General features: G+C 46.0%; 1 long non-coding RNA gene across 2 annotated transcripts in view; it reads right to left on the reverse strand.

The window, feature by feature from the left end:
- Positions 1–16,962, reverse strand: part of LOC138795107 (uncharacterized) — a 50,258-nt gene extending 33,296 nt beyond the window's left edge. For both annotated transcript variants that reach the window (XR_011363569.1, XR_011363570.1), the window contains exon 1: positions 16,784–16,962. This is a non-coding gene — a long non-coding RNA (uncharacterized lncRNA). The remainder of the gene's footprint in view (positions 1–16,783) is intronic.
- Between the last annotated feature and the right edge of the window lie 575 nt (positions 16,963–17,537).

Below are 17,537 nucleotides of genomic sequence, written 5' to 3' on the forward strand. Positions count from 1 at the left end.
TAATAGATAGATAGATAGATAGATAGATAGATAGATAGGAGATAGATAGATAGATAGATAGATAGATAGATAGATAGATAATAGAAACATAGATAGATAGATAGATAGATAGATAGATAGATAGATAGATAGATAATAGAAACATAGATAGATAATAGATAGGAGATAGATAGATAGATAGATAGATAGATAGATAGATAGATAGATAGATAGATAGATAGGAGATAGATAGATAGATAGATAGATAGATAGGAGATAGATGATAGATAGATAGATAGATAGATAGATAAAAAGATAGACAGATAATATTAGATAGATAGATAGATAGATAGATAGATAGATAGATAGATAATAGAAACATAGATAGATAGATAGATAGATAGATAGATAGATAGATAGATAGGAGATAGATAGATAGATAGATAGATAGGAGATAGATAGATAATAGAAACATAGATAGATAGATAGATAGATAGATAGATAGATAGATAGAAGAAACATAGATAGATAGATAGATAGATAGATAGATAGATAATAGAAACATAGATAGATAGACAGACAGATAAATAGATAGATAGATAGATAGATAGAAAGATAGATAGATAGATAGATAGATAGATAATAGATAGATAGATAATAGAAACATAGATAATAGATAGATAGATAGATAGATAGATAGATAGATAGATAGATAGATAGATAGATAGATAAAATGGCTATGGAGATATCAATTTCTTCCACTCATTTATCCGATAGTTCTAACCAGACTTAATGAATATATATAGGGCTGTACACTAATGTGCTGGATATTACTGCTTCCATATTCCTGTTATATCAGGTATTTCCAGAATATTTTCGGCTTGACACAGAAAACATCATGCAGCCTTCTGTCTGAGAGGAGCATCAACTCTCTCCGAATAATCCTCTTAATAAGTTAGGAAATTCATGCACGATAAAGAATAATCTGCAGCATACGCTGTTTGTTGGTGGAGCAGAGCTGCCTGACCTCCAATTGACATCACAGATACAGCCTACGGGACTTGAAAATGTTCGGAAAACAGATGAAAAACTAGGCTATACCATGAAAAACCATTTGGCTTCTGTGTGCACGCTACTAACAGATTTTTACACTGCCCTAAAACAGAGAGGAACAACTATTTCCAGCTAAGCTCATAATGTCAGACTCCGATTCTCAATATGTTGCCATGTTTCCCAGCTCGCAAAGCACATATAAAGTGTTCCTGCAACCGCCCATCTATTGTGTACTGTATACACAGCCCCGGCGCCATTGTTGGAATATTAATGGTTATTGTGAAAGGTAATATCAGGAATTACAGAACACAATGGATAATTATATCACAGGAGCTGTATAGAAACATAGAAGACTGTCGGCAGAAAAAGACCACTGGGTCCATCTAGTCTGCCCTTGTAGTATTTCCCTTCTTATTGTCTTAGGATAGATATATTTATATACCAGTCAGGTTTACATTCACTTACTGTAGATTTACCAACCCCATCTGCTGGAAGTTTGTTCTCAGTATCTACTACTTTTTCAGTAAAGTAATATTTTCTCACGTTTCTGATCTTTGCCCCAACTAACCTCTCACTGTGACCTCGTTTTTTTTTTTTTTTTTTTCTAAAATCACTTCCCTCCTGAACCTTATTTAGTCCTGTAGCAAATATAAAGGTTTTTATCATGTTCCCTTTTTTTCCTTCTTTCCTCCAGACATTACAGATTCAAATCCTTAAAGGACACCTGTCACCCCCCATGCCGGGGTGACAGGCTCCCGACCCCCTGTTGGATCCCCCTATACTTACCTCATTGCGCCGGGTCCCGCTTCCTGAGCCGGTCGGGTGACTGAGATTTCAGCGCCCGAAGCGCACGCGCTCACGGGAGAGTCCGATGCCCATAGAGAATGACGGAGCATCGGACTCCCCATTCATTCTCTATGAGCATCTGACTCTCCTGTGAGCTCGCGCGCCGGGTTTCAGGTGCTGAAATCTCAGTCACCCGACCGGCTCAGGAAGCAGGACCTGGCGCAATGAGGTAAGTATAGGGGGATCTAACAGGGGGTCGGGAGCCTGTCACCCCGACACGGGGGGTGACAGGTCCTCTTTAAGTCTTTCCTGGTTTTATGCCTCACACCCTCCACCATCTTTGTAGCCGTCTTTGGACCTGTTCTATTTTATCAATATCTTTGTGTAGATGAGGTCTCCAGAACTGGGCACAGTATTCCAGATGTGATGTCACTAGAGCTGTATACAGCGGGATCACAATCTCCTTCTTCCTACTGGTTATACCTCTAGCTATACAGCCCATCATACCATTATATATATATATATACAGCCCAGCATACCATTATATATATACAGCCCAGCATACCATTACATATATACAGCCCAGCATACCATTATATATATACAGCCCAGCATACCATTACATATATACAGCCCAGCATACCATTATATGCACAGCACAGCATACCATTATATACACAGCCCCGCGTACTATTATAAATATATATAGAGCCCAGCATACCATAATATATACAGCCCAGCATACCATTATATGCACAGCCCAGCATATATATATATATATATATATATATACAGCCCAGCATACCATTATATATATAGCCCAGCATACTATTATATGTATATACAGCCCAGCATGCCATTATATATACAGCCCAGCATACCATTATATATATATACAGCCCAGCATACCATTATATATATATATATATATATATATATATATATATACACAGCCCAGCTTACCACTATATATATACAGCCAAGCATACCATTATATATATATATATATATATATATATATATACAGCCCAGCTTACAATTATATATATACAGCCCAGCATACCATTATATATACAGCCCAGCATGCCATTATATATATACAGCCCAGCATACCATTATACTGTATATACAGCTCTGCATACCATAATATGAACAGCCCAGCCTACATATATATATATACAACCCAGTATTATATATATATATATATATATATATATATATATATATATATATACATATATATATATATACAGCCCAGAATACCATTATATATACAGCCCAGCAAATGATTAGCTTTCCCTACCACCTGGTTGTACTGGTGACTCATTTTAAGGCTGTCAGAAATCACTATCCCTAAATCCTTCTCTTCTGAAGTCTTTGCAAACACAGAACTGCCAATATTATTATATAAATAAAAACTAAGGAGAACATTATAATTTATATTAGATAACAACATTGTCAGTAATTCCATAAAACATACCTCCCAACTTTTGCAAAGAGCAAAGAGGGACATGTGCGCAGCGGTCCCCATAGCCACGCCCCCATAGCGGGCCTCCATAGCCACCCTACATAGCCACACCCCCATAGCAACCCTCCATAGCCACGCCCCCATAGCAAACCTCCATAGCCACTCCCCTACAGTCACCACATGCTGCTGACTGAATAGTGCCCTATACAGTAACCAATCCCCCCAAAAATGCCCACATAGTATCCAATCCCCCACATAGTGCCCCACATTGTATCCAATCCCCCACATAGTATCCAATGCCCCCATATAGTGCCCACATAGTAGCCAATCCCCCATAGAGTGCCCCACATAGTAGCCAATGCCCCCATATAGTGCCCACATAGTAGCCAATCCCCCATAGAGTGCCCCACATAGTAGCCAATCCCTCCATATAGTGCCCCACATAGTAGCCAATCCCTCCATATAGTTCCCCACATAGTAGCCAATGCCCCCATATAGTGCCCACATAGTAGCCAATGCCCCCATATATGCCCCACATAGTAGCCAATATCCCATAGAGTGCCCCACATAGTAGCCAATGCCCCATATAGATCCCACATAGTAGCCAATGCCCCCATACATGCCCCACATAGTAGCCAATCCCCCATAGAGTGCCCAAATAGTAGCCAATGCCCCATATAGTGCCCACATAGTAACCAATGCCCCCATATATGCCCCACATAGTAGCCAATCCCCCATAGAGTGCCCCACATAGTAGCCAATGCATCACATAGTAGCCAATACCCCATATAGTGCCCACATAGTAGCCAATGCCCCCATATAGTGCCCCACATAGTAGCCAATGTCCCCATATAGTGCCCACATAGTAGCCAATGCCCCCAAATATGCCCCACATAGTAGCCAATGCCCCCCATAGTAGCCAATCCTCCATTATAGTGCCCCACATAGTAGCCAATGCCACCATATATGTCCCACATAGTAGCTAATGCCCCCATATTTGTCCCACATAGTATCCAATACCCCCATATAGTGCCCCACATAGTAGCCAATGCCCCCATATATGCCCCACATAGTGCCCCACATAGTAGCCAGTGCCCCACATAGTAGCCAGTCCCCCATATAGTGCCCCACATAGTAGCCAATCCCCCATATAGTGCCCCACAGAGTAGCCAATTACTAACCACTACTAAGTCTATAAAGTAAAGAAATAAAGACAAGACACAAGTTAAAAAATTTTTTTATTCAAATAAAAACACCCCCACACCCCTCATTGACCATTTTATTAAAAAAATACAACAAACAACCGCTGGTCATCGACGTAGTCCACGGAATCCGACGTAATCCCCAGGATACCGATATCTGAAAAACAAAAAGGGAGAAACACACAAAAAACACACAAACAGGAGCACAACACCCATCATTGTGAGCGGTGTTGTGCTCCTTACAGTATGCAGCATCTTTACAGATCGCTGCTTACAGTCTGGCCCCCAAGGGGTTAAGGGAGGATGTATTGCCTCCCCCTTAACCCCTTGGGGGCCAGACTGATGTCAGACTGCACCCATCCCAGCAAGGAAGGGGTTAAGTGACCCCCCTTCCTTGCTGGGAGGGGTGCAGTGCTGGGGAGGGGGTGGGGAGAGCTCTATACTCACCCCGATGTGTCCTCTTCGCTGGTCCGCAGCACAATGAAGTCACTGTACTGCGGACCGGCTCATTATATGTGCGCTCAGCCGATCAGCCAATCAGCTGAGCGCACATATAATTCTAAATGTTTCTTCTAATAATGCTATTGTGATAACATAATTAGAAGAAACATTTGATGTTTTAATTAAAGTAAAGTGATGATTAGTACAGAATGCTCTTTTGCCGGCAATATGAATTAACGGCTTATGGAGCTTCCTGTACTAATTAATATTTAATTAATAAAATTTTCGTTGAAATAGAATTAAATTATTAAACAACGAAACTGATTTTAATGAATCCATCATTGTGCAATTAAATATACTGTCAAAAAATAAATATATATATAAATATACATTTATTTATATATATATATATATATATATATATATATATATTTATTTTAACAGTATATTTAATTGCAAAATGATGGATTCGTTAGAATTAAATTATTGAACAACGAAAGGGACTTTATTACAAAGAAAATGTGTTTTATTAATTCAATATATTAACCATGAGAGACATCGGCATTACTGCAGAGGATCACAAACCCCGGTAATAGCGATTCCTGTAAACTGTTTCCCTGCTTTCCCAGATGCATCCAGAGGTGTTTGCACTTTCTTAAAATTTTATTTGTTATTTTTAGTTGAACCAGATTTCCAAGTAAATGACCGTATGTTTTCAGCCGCATGTCTATTTTTTCCCACGGCCGCAGTTTCATCCGCACATTTACAGCCGCATAAAAAATACAGCCGCACAGTTACATAGTGTGAACCTAGCCTACGGGTGTATATTGTACTGTATGGCTCTGTATGGGTGTATATTGTTCTGTATGGGTGTATATTGTTCTGTATGGTTCTGTATGACCGTATATTGTTCTCTATGAGTGTGTATCATTCTGTGTGTGTGTGTGGGGGGGGCAAAGCAGCCTGAAAAGGGGGGAGGGGCACAGCAGCCTGAAGGGGAGAACACAGCAGTCTGGGGGGAAGGCTCACACAGCAGCCTTAGGAGGTACATATCAACTACAGGTGCAGAGGGGCAATGCAGCCTGTGGAAGAGGGTGCAGCTATAGGGGGTAAAGGGCAGCAGCTACAGGGGGTTGGGGGAACAGATGCTAGTGTGTGTGTTTGCCTCTGTCAGCCCAGCTCAGCAGACAGCCCTCTCCTCTCTGTCCCGACCTCCCTCCTATCTACAACCCGAAGTACCTTCATTTATAGCTGCTGAGCAGAGAGCAGGACACGAGGGGGATGGTCAGGAAGCAGGAGCCTGTCGCTGGAGGTTAGCAGCCAGCCTCCTCCTCTCCACACTGTGTAATACAGGAAGTCCCGGGCCAGGAGGAACATGGGACGGTCCACAGGGGGCGGGGCTTAACCGGGATGGTCCACAGGGTCGGGGCTTAACGGGGGCGGGGAGCAGCTTCAGCTGCCCCTGGCATCACAGACCGGCCCTGCAGCATAGGCAGAGATGAGAGCGCTGGGGCGGTAAGCAGCCTCAGCGCGGCCCTGTAATGTACTGGGGAAGACCAGCCCAGGGGGCAGATGCCACCCTGCCCCCCGGCCCAGCCCGCCCATGCCCCTGGGGGCTAGATTTTTCAGTATGTCATCCAAAAGGTTAAAGAAGAATTCCATCCACCCCCCTAAAAAATGAAAACTACTCGAAAATTAAGGACTCAGGACTCAGTACTGGTTTCCTTTCTGTCTATTTTATGCCCAGTCTGGCTGCTGTCACCGCCCACCACACACTGATATTTTACAGCTGATTCCTGCAGCTTGTTCTTCCTATTTAAATACTTGTCAGTGCCTACAACTCCCAGCATGCCTCACTACCCTGTCAGTCTTCCTCCCACTTCAATCTCCACCCACTCTGCGCCCTCTATCCCTAGCTATTCTTGCTTCCCTGTACCTAGTTGTGGAATAGTGAAGAAATACTACTACTACTACTACCATCATGCCTTATAATTGGCATAGGATGGTGGTTGTACATGCCTCCCAACTGTCCCGGATTCCGCGGGACAGTCCCGTTTTCGGGGTTGTCCCGTGGTCCCGAAACGGCCCCCCGTGTCCCCACATTAAATGTGGCCCCAGCGAAAAAAATAATAAACTAGTAACTCACCTGTCCTCTGGTCCCAGCAGCTCCTCTCCTAGCAGAGCGCGCACTCCCGTCATCCTCCGGGGCGGGCAGTGGGGTATACAGACACTGACTGTGCCGGAAGTGACCTGCAGCCTCCATCATGAATTACTTCCGGCACAGTCAGTGTCTGTATACCCCACTGCCCGCCCCGGAGGAAGACAGGATTGCGCGCTCTGCCGGGAGAGGAGCTGCTGGGACCGGAGGACAGGTGAGTTACTGGTTTATTGTTTTTTTCGCTGGGGCCACACAAATGGGGGGATTGGCTACTCTGTGGGGCACTATATGGGGGATTGGCTACTATGTGGGGCACTGGCTACTATGTGGGGCACTATGTGGGGCATATATGGGGGCATTGGCTACTATGTGGGACATATATGGGGGCATTGGCTACTATGTGGGCACTATATGGGGGATTGGCTACTATGTGGGGCACTATATGGGGGCATTGGATACTATGTGGGACATATATGGGGCATTAGCTACTATGTGGGACATATATGGGGGCATTGGCTACTATGTGGGGCACTATATGGGGGATTGGCTACTATGGGGGGCATTGGCTACTATGTGGGGCATATTTGGGGGCATTGGCTACTATGTGGGCACTATATGGGGGATTGGCTACTATGTGGGGCATTGGCTACTATGTGGGGCATATATGGGGGCATTGGTTACTATGTGGGCACTATATGGGGCATTGGCTACTATGTGGGCACTCTATGGGGGATTGGCTACTAAGTGGGGCATATATGGGGGCATTGGCTACTATGTGGGGCACTCTATGGGGGATTGGCTACTATGTGGGGCACTCTATGGGGGATTGGCTACTATGTGGGGCATATATGGGGGCATTGGCTACTATGTGGGCACTATATGGGGCATTGGCTACTATGTGGGACACTCTATGGGGGATTGGCTACTATGTGGGGCACTATATGGAGGGATTGGCTACTATGTGGGCACTATATGGGGGCATTGGATACTATGTGGGGGATTGGATACAATGTGGGGCACTATGTGGGGGATTGGATACTATGTGGGCATTTTTGGGGGGATTGGATACTGTATAGGGCACTATTCAGTCAGCAGCATGTGGTGACTGTAGGGGAGTGGCTATGGAGGGTTGCTATGGGGGCGTGGCTATGGAGGGTTGCTATGGGGGTGTGGCTATAGAGGCCCGCTATGGGGGCGTGGCTATGGGGACCGCGGCGCACATGTCCCTCTTTGCTCTTTGCAAAAGTTGGGAGGTATGGTTGTAGTTATGCAAACCTGAGAGCCACAGTTTGTAGCTCTGCAAGCTGTGACTTTCCAGTTTGCATAACTTTTACTACCTGTGTACCTGGTACTGATCTGGCAGGTCCACCACTCCGCGGGCACAGACCCATGCTGAATCTCCCCTGAGGCTGCGGTGATGGACACCACAGACAGCCAGGCTCTTCTCCATGTGCCCGTAGGTCTCCTATCCATCACAGGCTCACAGAAATGGAGTGCTGGCTACATGGCTACCAGTAAGAAGGCCACCACTGCTAGGACAGCCGGGTCAGCAGGAGCCGCATCCTCTGCTACCAGCAGCGGCTGCACATAGGATAGCAGCTCTGGCGAGAGTAGAGGGAGGGTGGAAGAGTCACCGGGATGAAGCTTATATACAGGTCACATCATCCCGGTGCTTTCCCTCCTTCCCCCACAGTAAGTTCTGGGCTGTTGTGTGTGCAGTGCAGCACACATGACAGATCCCCGATGTGAGCAGAATACAAGTAATCCGGGATCTCCTGGGTGAATAACTGCACTGGTACAAGATGGAGGAGGGACCTCAGTCCTGCATCGCCTCTCTGCCAGCCCCGTTCTTCCTGTCGTACGCCTCCCGTACACCGCGCTCCCCTATGGGCGGGCTGGTGGAGCTTGTGTGGAAGTGTCCTCCTTCCGCGCCTCATAAACAAAATCTACACCTGCTGGAAGCAGGTGTAGATTTCGTATGCCAGTCACAGATTTGAGCGCCCGGCCAACCGGATTCACTAAGAGGCGTGCGCCTCTTAATGAATCCTGACGGAGGAAAGGGGGCGGGGCCTAATATAAGACCTCTCCTATAAGACCATCACCCCCCTCTCCTGGCATCCTCTGTGCTGCTGTTACTTCCCCTATAAGATCAGCACGCTCCTTTCCTGACATCCTCTGTGCTGCTGGGACCTCCCCTATAAGATCAGCATCCTCCTCTCCTGACATGCTCTGTGCTGCTGGGACCTCCCCTATAGCATCAGCACACTGCTCTCCTGACATGCTCTGTGCTGCTGTTACCTCCCCTATAACATCAACACACTCCTCTCCTGACATGCTCTGTGCTGCTGGGACCTCTCCTATAACATCAGCACCCTCCTCTCCTGAAATTCTCTGTGCTGCTGTGACCTCTTCTATAAGATAAGCACCCTCCTCTCCTGACATCCTCTGAGACCATGTGACTTCCCCTATAGAATCAGCACCCTCCTCTCCTGACATCCTCTGTGCTGCTGTGACCTCCCTTCTAAGATCAGCACCCTCCTCTCCTGACATCCTCTGTGCTGCTGTGACCCTGTGATCTCCCTTCTAAGATCAGCACCCTCCTCTCCTGACATCCTCTGTGCTGCTGTAAACTCCCCTATAAGATAAGCACCCTCCTCTCCTGACATCCTCTGTGCTGCTGTAAACTCCCCTATAAGATAAGCACCCTCCTCCTCTGACATCCTCTGTGCTGCTGTGACCTCTCCTATAAGATCAGCACCCTCCTCTTCTGACATCCTCTGTGCTGCTGTAAACTCTCCTATAAGATCAGCACCCTCCTCTCCTGACATCGTCTGTGCTGCTGTAAAGTCTCCTATAAGATAAGCACCCTCCTCTCCTGACATCCTCTGTGCTGCTGTGACCTCTCCTATAAGATCAGCACCCTCCTCTCCTGACATCCTCTGTGCTGCTGTGACCTGTGACACAGTTTTTTTGCCTGAAATATGGATAGTAGTATCGATATTTCGGTGCATCGTGCATCCCTGGTCCCTCCAAAAGTGGGACACTTGGCAGGTATAGCTTCATGTAAGAATCATGTAATAAATAGAATTTAATGGACAATAAGTCTGAGAATCTTCTTTGATATCAGGTGAAGATGGGATGTTGGCTATTACAGCTGTCTGTGCATTACAGTCTTTTTATACAGAGGCTGAAAGGGCCAAAGGGGCAATAATACAAGGCCTGGCCTTACTGTATGGGGTGTGATCCTGCTCTATAGACATGTCACTAATACTGTCACATGAAAGACTGGAATGCCACCACCAGGAGTCTGACTGAATAATCCAGAACAATAATAATACTTTATATCTATACTGCATATTGTGCATTATATGGCCATGCAGCCTCATATACAGCAACACCAAAAGAAAGATATGGGAACCCCAATAAGAAAATCAAATCAGAACTAATTAATTCCAAATGCCAAAATTCACTTTATTAAATAGTGTACAGAGAAAAACACACATACAACATTAAAAACAAGACCTGGGGAGGCGGGGGACCAGATTGCTGGGACTAGTTGTAACAGTAACAGTACATCCACAAAAATACTAATATAAAGCATATGTAAACCTTCTTACAGCATAAGGTGCAAAAGGTAAAGTGCCAGTGCTTTGCTGCTACAGTACGCTGCTCAGAATAATGCACATGTGCAAAACCAATCAGGGATGATGATTACCAATACCAGTAGGTACTGCATGTCCCAGTTCGCTGGTCACCCACCTCACACTCCAACGCCGTTTCGCACCGCTTCGTCAGGGAGTAATGAGGTGGGGGTCCATGGGTCTTAAATATCTATCCCCGTGTGGTGGTTGGCTGAATAAAAATTAACACCTGGAGCTGTTTGTTACCTGGCGGTGCGGGAGCGCCAAGACGTACGGTGCGGTAGTCCACGCCGACGACGCCGGACGTGACGTCAGGCGTGATGACGCCATCCGCCACGCGAGCGCCGTCGGCGTCGGCCTCCGCCACGCGCATGCGCACCGCACCGCTCACAGTCCGGCAGCCATTTTACCTAAGGGAACAGTTAAGGGCACATATTGTACTGCCATGCAGCAGAATAAGAAATGGGATCAACGCTAACAAAAGAAAATAAAAATAAAAATAATAAGTGATGTATATAGTGAAATGCCATATAGAAATATTCAAACATTGTCATAATAGTTTCAAGTACAATAATATAATATAATAAAACTGATCACAGTCATAACCATGCTGAAAAACAAAAAATCAATTCGTGATGGTGCAAAATTAATTTCAACCACATGCAGTGTTGGTGTGAACAAAAAAGTGCCCGTGCTAAAGTGCAGACATAAAGTGCCAGTGCTGGAGATAAGGTGACAAATAATATGATATAAATACTATAATATGAAACAAGAAAATATGCCCAAGTTTAATAGTGTATGTAATTATATGTGTACATAATAAAGTGTATGATGAGTGTAAAGTGCAAAGGATGTGATGGTGCTAGTATTATATGCATCCACCACATTAGATGTGAAAATGTAGCTTGTGAAAACAATACATGGTATTAGTGCATAAAAATTATTTTATATGTAAATATATAAGTATCACATTAGAGATATCCCATGACAAACCTAAAATGTCTAATATCATATATGGTCCTAATCTAATAATAAAAAGTATGTATAAACTGTCCCAATCCAATCATCGCTATGCTGTAAGTGCAAGCTGATACCACCACATACATATGACCTTAATCTAAGGTCTGTACCCTACACCCATGGAACCCCCGTATGACAGGTCAGCTCATATACAGCAAACCACCAGGCTCTGTGTATCCTGACACTTTTTTTTATCATAGACGGCAGCAGTTCACAAAACCTGCTGTGTAGGACATGATGTGACACACAGCAACTCAGATGGAGTTTCCTACTTCAGGACCTAAATCCACATTATGTCCCAGGATTCCCGGGATCGGTAGCGTCTCAGCAGTCAGACCCCCCCCCCCCCACCCTTCTGCTATCAAACCTATAGGGCAGGGATGGGGAACCTTTGGCCCTCCAGCTGTTGCATGACTACAAATCCCATCATGCCTGCCTTTGGCTGTCCAGGAATGATGGGAATTGTAGTTGTGCAACAGCTGGAGGACTGAAGGTTCCCCATCTCCACCTTAGGGGACCAATCTCACTAGGAGGTAGGGCGACAGCTTTAAAGGGATAGTTTACCCCCCAAAAAAGCAAAAAAACCTTTCCTATCAACTGGTCCCAGCAAGTGCCAGAGATTTGTAATCATCTTCAATTAAAAAAACTCCAGTCTTCCAGTACTTATCAGCAACTGCATGTGCCTCAGGAAGTGGTGTATACTTTCCAGTCTGGCGAGCAGAAAAGGTTTCCTATAGGGATTTGCTGCTGCTCTGTGCAGTTCCTGACATGGACAGAGATGGCTCACAGACGGAATTTTTTAACACCCTAAGGCAGGCATGTCCAAAGTCCGGCCGGAGGGCCATTTGCGGCCCGCGTTCCGAACTTTTACGGCCCCCCAGGTATCCAGCTTGCTATTATCTGCCTGTGTTATAAAGCATATAGCATGTAGCATGTAAAATGGTCGGCCCTCGCACATGTTCACTTCATCAAATTTGGCACTCTTCGAAAAAAGTTTGGACATGCCTGCCCTAAGGCGAATAAAACTTAACTTTTAATAAGAGATGTATGCTAAAAACTGTCATATCAAGAAAAAAAAACACAAAAAGAAATATAGAAAGTGAAATCACACGTGTTAAACCCTATCCCTGTACTTACAGCAACTTAATGAAGGAAGAGATAATTTTATAAATGGGCTGTCCACATCCAGATGGCTACTGCGGCTAGGGGAGGGAGAGTGCTCTCTCACAGCTACTGAAGATAGTAATTTCTCACCCTGCCTTTTGGGGTGGCCCACCTTCTTAATAGGGTGGCCCCAACCACGGTGACAGTCCCTCCCTATTTGCTAAGTGCAGGGAAAAAATAACAAAAGAAAGTGAAAACGTGAATAATAAAATTTCACCAACACCCTATATACAAGAATTTATATACAGTTCCAACGTGTTTCTCCTGTCTAGTATTACAGGTTCATCAGGGAAATAGGTGTATTAGTTGTATAAAACAGCAATCAGCATATGATATAATCAGTAACAACCACTATACAAAGAACAATGCGCTCATAAATATTTTGGCCATATTATCAAAATATACTAACAGGAGAGGACATGATATTCCCCATAAAAGATCCCGGCATCCACCATAGGACAGTTCAAAACATTCATAGTATATGGCAGATAACGCAAGATAAGGTCACCATGATGCGAAAACTGTAAATAATACTTAGCTTCTGATGTGGTTAAAGATATGGCTACTGCTAGTGGCTTGTAGTGGATGCCCGCTCAGGTGTTGATAGAGAGCTAAGTGGCCCACACTGCCTCCTTAAATACCTACTAGAATCAGTGTAAGCAGCTACACATGCCGAGCCGAGGTAGCATTCTATGTCACTTCCGGTCACTCCTGAATACAACTTCCTGTATCAGCTAATGGAACGCATAATGCGCTCCACCCGATTACTTCCGATTTCTGACTGAAAGGGCTTCCAAGATGAGGAGCTAACATCAACATCACCTAGCTGTTATGGCTATGTTCACACACAGGATTTCTGGACAGTATTTGGCAACCAAAACCAGGAGTGGATTAAAAACACAGAAAGGCTCTGTTCACACACTGCTGAAATTGAGTGGACGGCCGCCATTTAATGACAAATAATTACTGTTATTTAATATAAAAACGTCCGTTATCTGCCATTAAATGGCAGCCATCCACTCCATTTCAGCAGTGTGTGAACAGAGCCTTTCTGTGTTTTCAATCCACTCCTGGTTTTGGTTGCAAAATACTGTCCAAAAATACTGAGCAAAAATACAGATGTATCCGCAACATCAAGAGTCAAAAGCTGATGGGTGGGAGTCTGACCACTAGGACCACCACCAATTCCAAGAACACAAGTCTCTTGACCACTGAGAGAATAAAGTGCAGCCAGCTTATGTGGTCAGTAGAGATGAGCACCGCGGGAGCATGCTCGGGTCCCATCATTCGGCATCTGATTACCAGAGGCTGAAGAAGTTGAATGCCGCCCTAGGGAGTCCTGGAAAACATAGATACAACCTATGGTCTAGGGCTGCATCCAATTACTTCTGCCACCGGTAATCAGATGCCCAGTGGTGTAGCTATAGGGGTTGCAGCGGTCGCCATGGAGACCAGGCTGCTCTCTCTCCCTACTCAGTTGTATCAGCAACTGAATAGACGGCTGGCAGGAGCCCCATGCTCCCTCTCCTGCCTCTGGGACTCCTGCTCTGTGTAATACACATCTGACATTGTACAGTGGGTGACATGGCTAATAGACTGCAGCGCAATGTGCTCCAACCTAAAACAAAAACTTCCATCTTGACAACCTGACAACGTGCCCGGGCATGCTCATGACATCACTATGACAAGCAGTGACATCACATAAGTGACATAATTGGTGATGTCATGCAAGGGCCCTATAAAAGAAGGTGCCGAGCCCCAGATTCTCTGTTCTTAGGGACTCACTAGCGATCACACTGTTGGTATTACCTTGCATTCTGCCTGTGTATACTGACAGTTATTTCTAGTGCTTCTGATTTTCGTCAATCCATGGAGAGAGAGGAGAGGATTGAGAGGGAGCTTGCCATTTTTGGCAACCTCCTTTGCTATTTGGTTCCAATCCTGGTGGGCTGTCTTTCCACCAGACAACCACTCAGCATGATTGAACCCTTCTTCAACCCGCTGAGCTGGGGCAATTCCATCAGCGACCCGCTCAGCTGGGAGAACATCACCTCGGGCCTGCAGTGGCCAAACAGCACCATCACAGACCAGACCAGCTGTAAGATTACCCCGAACCTGCAGAGGCCCAATTATACCACCAGAAACCTGCAGCGTCCAAACACCACCATTGGAGACCTGCCCGACTGTGAGCTCATGTCCATCACCAGTCATGTCCAGAGCGCAGCAACCGCCTTTACTGACCTGCTCAGCTGGTTATCTGCTGTAAGTGATGTGCTCAGCTGGCTATCCACCACCAGCCGTCTGCTGAGCAGGACTTTCAGTAACAGCGCCTTGCTGACCTGGATCACAGCTGCTATAGAGCGAGTGAGCGTGATCGCCACCACCTGTGATTTCGTCAACTGGATCTACAGCACCAGAGACCTGATCGCCTGGACCACCACCCTCACCCGCAGCAGCTTCCTGGAGATCTGGACCACCACAGCCACCTGGATCACCACCACTACCACCGGTGAGCTGATAACGTGGATGTCTGCCATCACCACCAGCAATCTACAAGCCATCCTGAGCAGCATAAGTGAGAAGCTGGTATGGGTTGCCACAACCCTCCAGCTACTCACTTTGTTGACCAGCCGCTGCAACAGGTGTGCTTGGCTGATAACTGTGAGTGAGGCGTTATCCTGGATGAACACCACCAGCAGGATGCTGATCGGCGCCCTACGGAGCATCAGACTAATCCTGCGATGCTTCAGCAGCACCGAGGAGCTAAGGAAATGCCTGGCCATCATTTCCAAGGAAGTGCTCGGCGGCTTCCCCGCCACCACCAATACACCACGCTCCGAAGGACATCCCTACCGCCGACAGCGAATTATTTAAAATAATCGGACAACATCATCAGGGGCCTGCAGTGGCTGAACAGTTACATCAGAGAGCAGCCCAGCTGGAAAATTACCACCAACCTGCAGAGGCCAAATTCCACCACCATCAACCTGCAGCATAGCAACTCCAGCACCATCAAAATGCAGAGTCCAAACAACACCATTGGAGACCTGCCCAACTGGAATATGACCACCTGTGACCTCATTTCCATCACCAGCCATCTCCAAAGTGCAGCAACAACCTTCTCTGACCTGCTTAGCTGGATATCCACCACAAGCCGCCTGCTGAGCTGAACTTTCACTAATAGTGACCTGCTGACCTGGATCACAGCTGCTGTAGAGCCAGTGAGTGTGATCACCACCGCCTGTGATTTCATCACCTGGATCTGCAGCACAAGAGATCTAATCATCTGGACCACCACCCTCACCAGCTTCCTGGAGATCTGGATGACCACAGCCACCTGGATCACCACTACTACTGCCGGTGAGCGGATCACGTGGATTTCCACCATCAGCATCAGCGATCTGCAAGCAATCACAGCGAGTGCGACATTGTCCTGGACTACAACCACCAGCAGGATGCTGATCGGCTTCCTACAGAGCATCAGACTGATCCTGCGATGCTTCACCAGTACCGAGGAGCTGAGGAAATGCCTGGCCATCATCTCCAAGAAAGTGCTCAGCGGCTTCCCCGCCGCCACCACCACAGCACGCTCCGAGGGACATCCCGACCGCCGACAGCGAATGATTTAATAACTTAAATAAATGTGTTTTTTTTTGCAAAAAATGTGTTCTTCTTGTTATAAGAAAATAGACATAGGGGGAATTTATTATAGACCAGAATTTTATATGTCACTATACATTGGAGCACGGCGTTCAAGGGTGTAAGTGTGTAAAAATTATAATGTGGGACACTAAAAACTCCATACACCACCTCTCTTACACTGTACCTGTCAGCTCTGCCCCCCCAAAGATGGCCGCTCTGCAGTACTCACCGTTATTGTGTGAGGTGAGGAGAAAAGGGGAACTACAACCATGGTGGACGGCACACAGGAGCGCCCCCTGCTGGTCACTCTCCTCCAGCTCTTCCCTCTGCCACTGGCTGTAGGAGTATACGCTGCCAAGACAAAAACACCCGTTGGGGTCTCGGTAGATTTATCACACAGCGTCCTTGTTTCCAGATAGTAACCAATCACAGCTCAGCTTTCACGTATTATTTGCCCTGGTAAAGTGAATGGAGAGCTGTGATTGGTTGCTATGGGCTACTAAGGGAAATGTATTGTGCTGTTTTATAGCAAGAGGCCCATAGCAACCAATCACAGTTCAGCTTTCACATATTATTTGCCCTGGTAAAGTGAAAGGAGAGCTGTGATTGGTTGCTATGGGCTACTAAGGGAAATGTATTGTGCTGTTTTATAGCAAGAGACCCATAACAACCAATCACAGCTCAGCTTTCATTTCTCACATTACTCTGGGAACATGAAAACTGAGCTGTGATTGGTTGCTATGGGCTTACAATTAGAAAGCTTAAAGAGGACCTGTCACCCCCCGTGCCGGGGTGACAGGCTCCCGACCCCCTGTTAGATCCCCCTATACTCACCTGATCCCGCCGGGTCCCGCTTCCTGCCCTGGTCGGGTCACGGAGATATCAGCTCCCGAAGCCTTGCGTGCGCGCTCACAGGAGAGTCCGATGCCCATAGAGAATGACGGAGCATTGGACTCCCCATTCATTGTCTATGAACATCGGAC

This window comes from Dendropsophus ebraccatus, chromosome 6, assembly GCF_027789765.1.
Source record: "Dendropsophus ebraccatus isolate aDenEbr1 chromosome 6, aDenEbr1.pat, whole genome shotgun sequence".
In the NCBI taxonomy this organism is placed as follows: domain Eukaryota; kingdom Metazoa; phylum Chordata; class Amphibia; order Anura; family Hylidae; genus Dendropsophus; species Dendropsophus ebraccatus.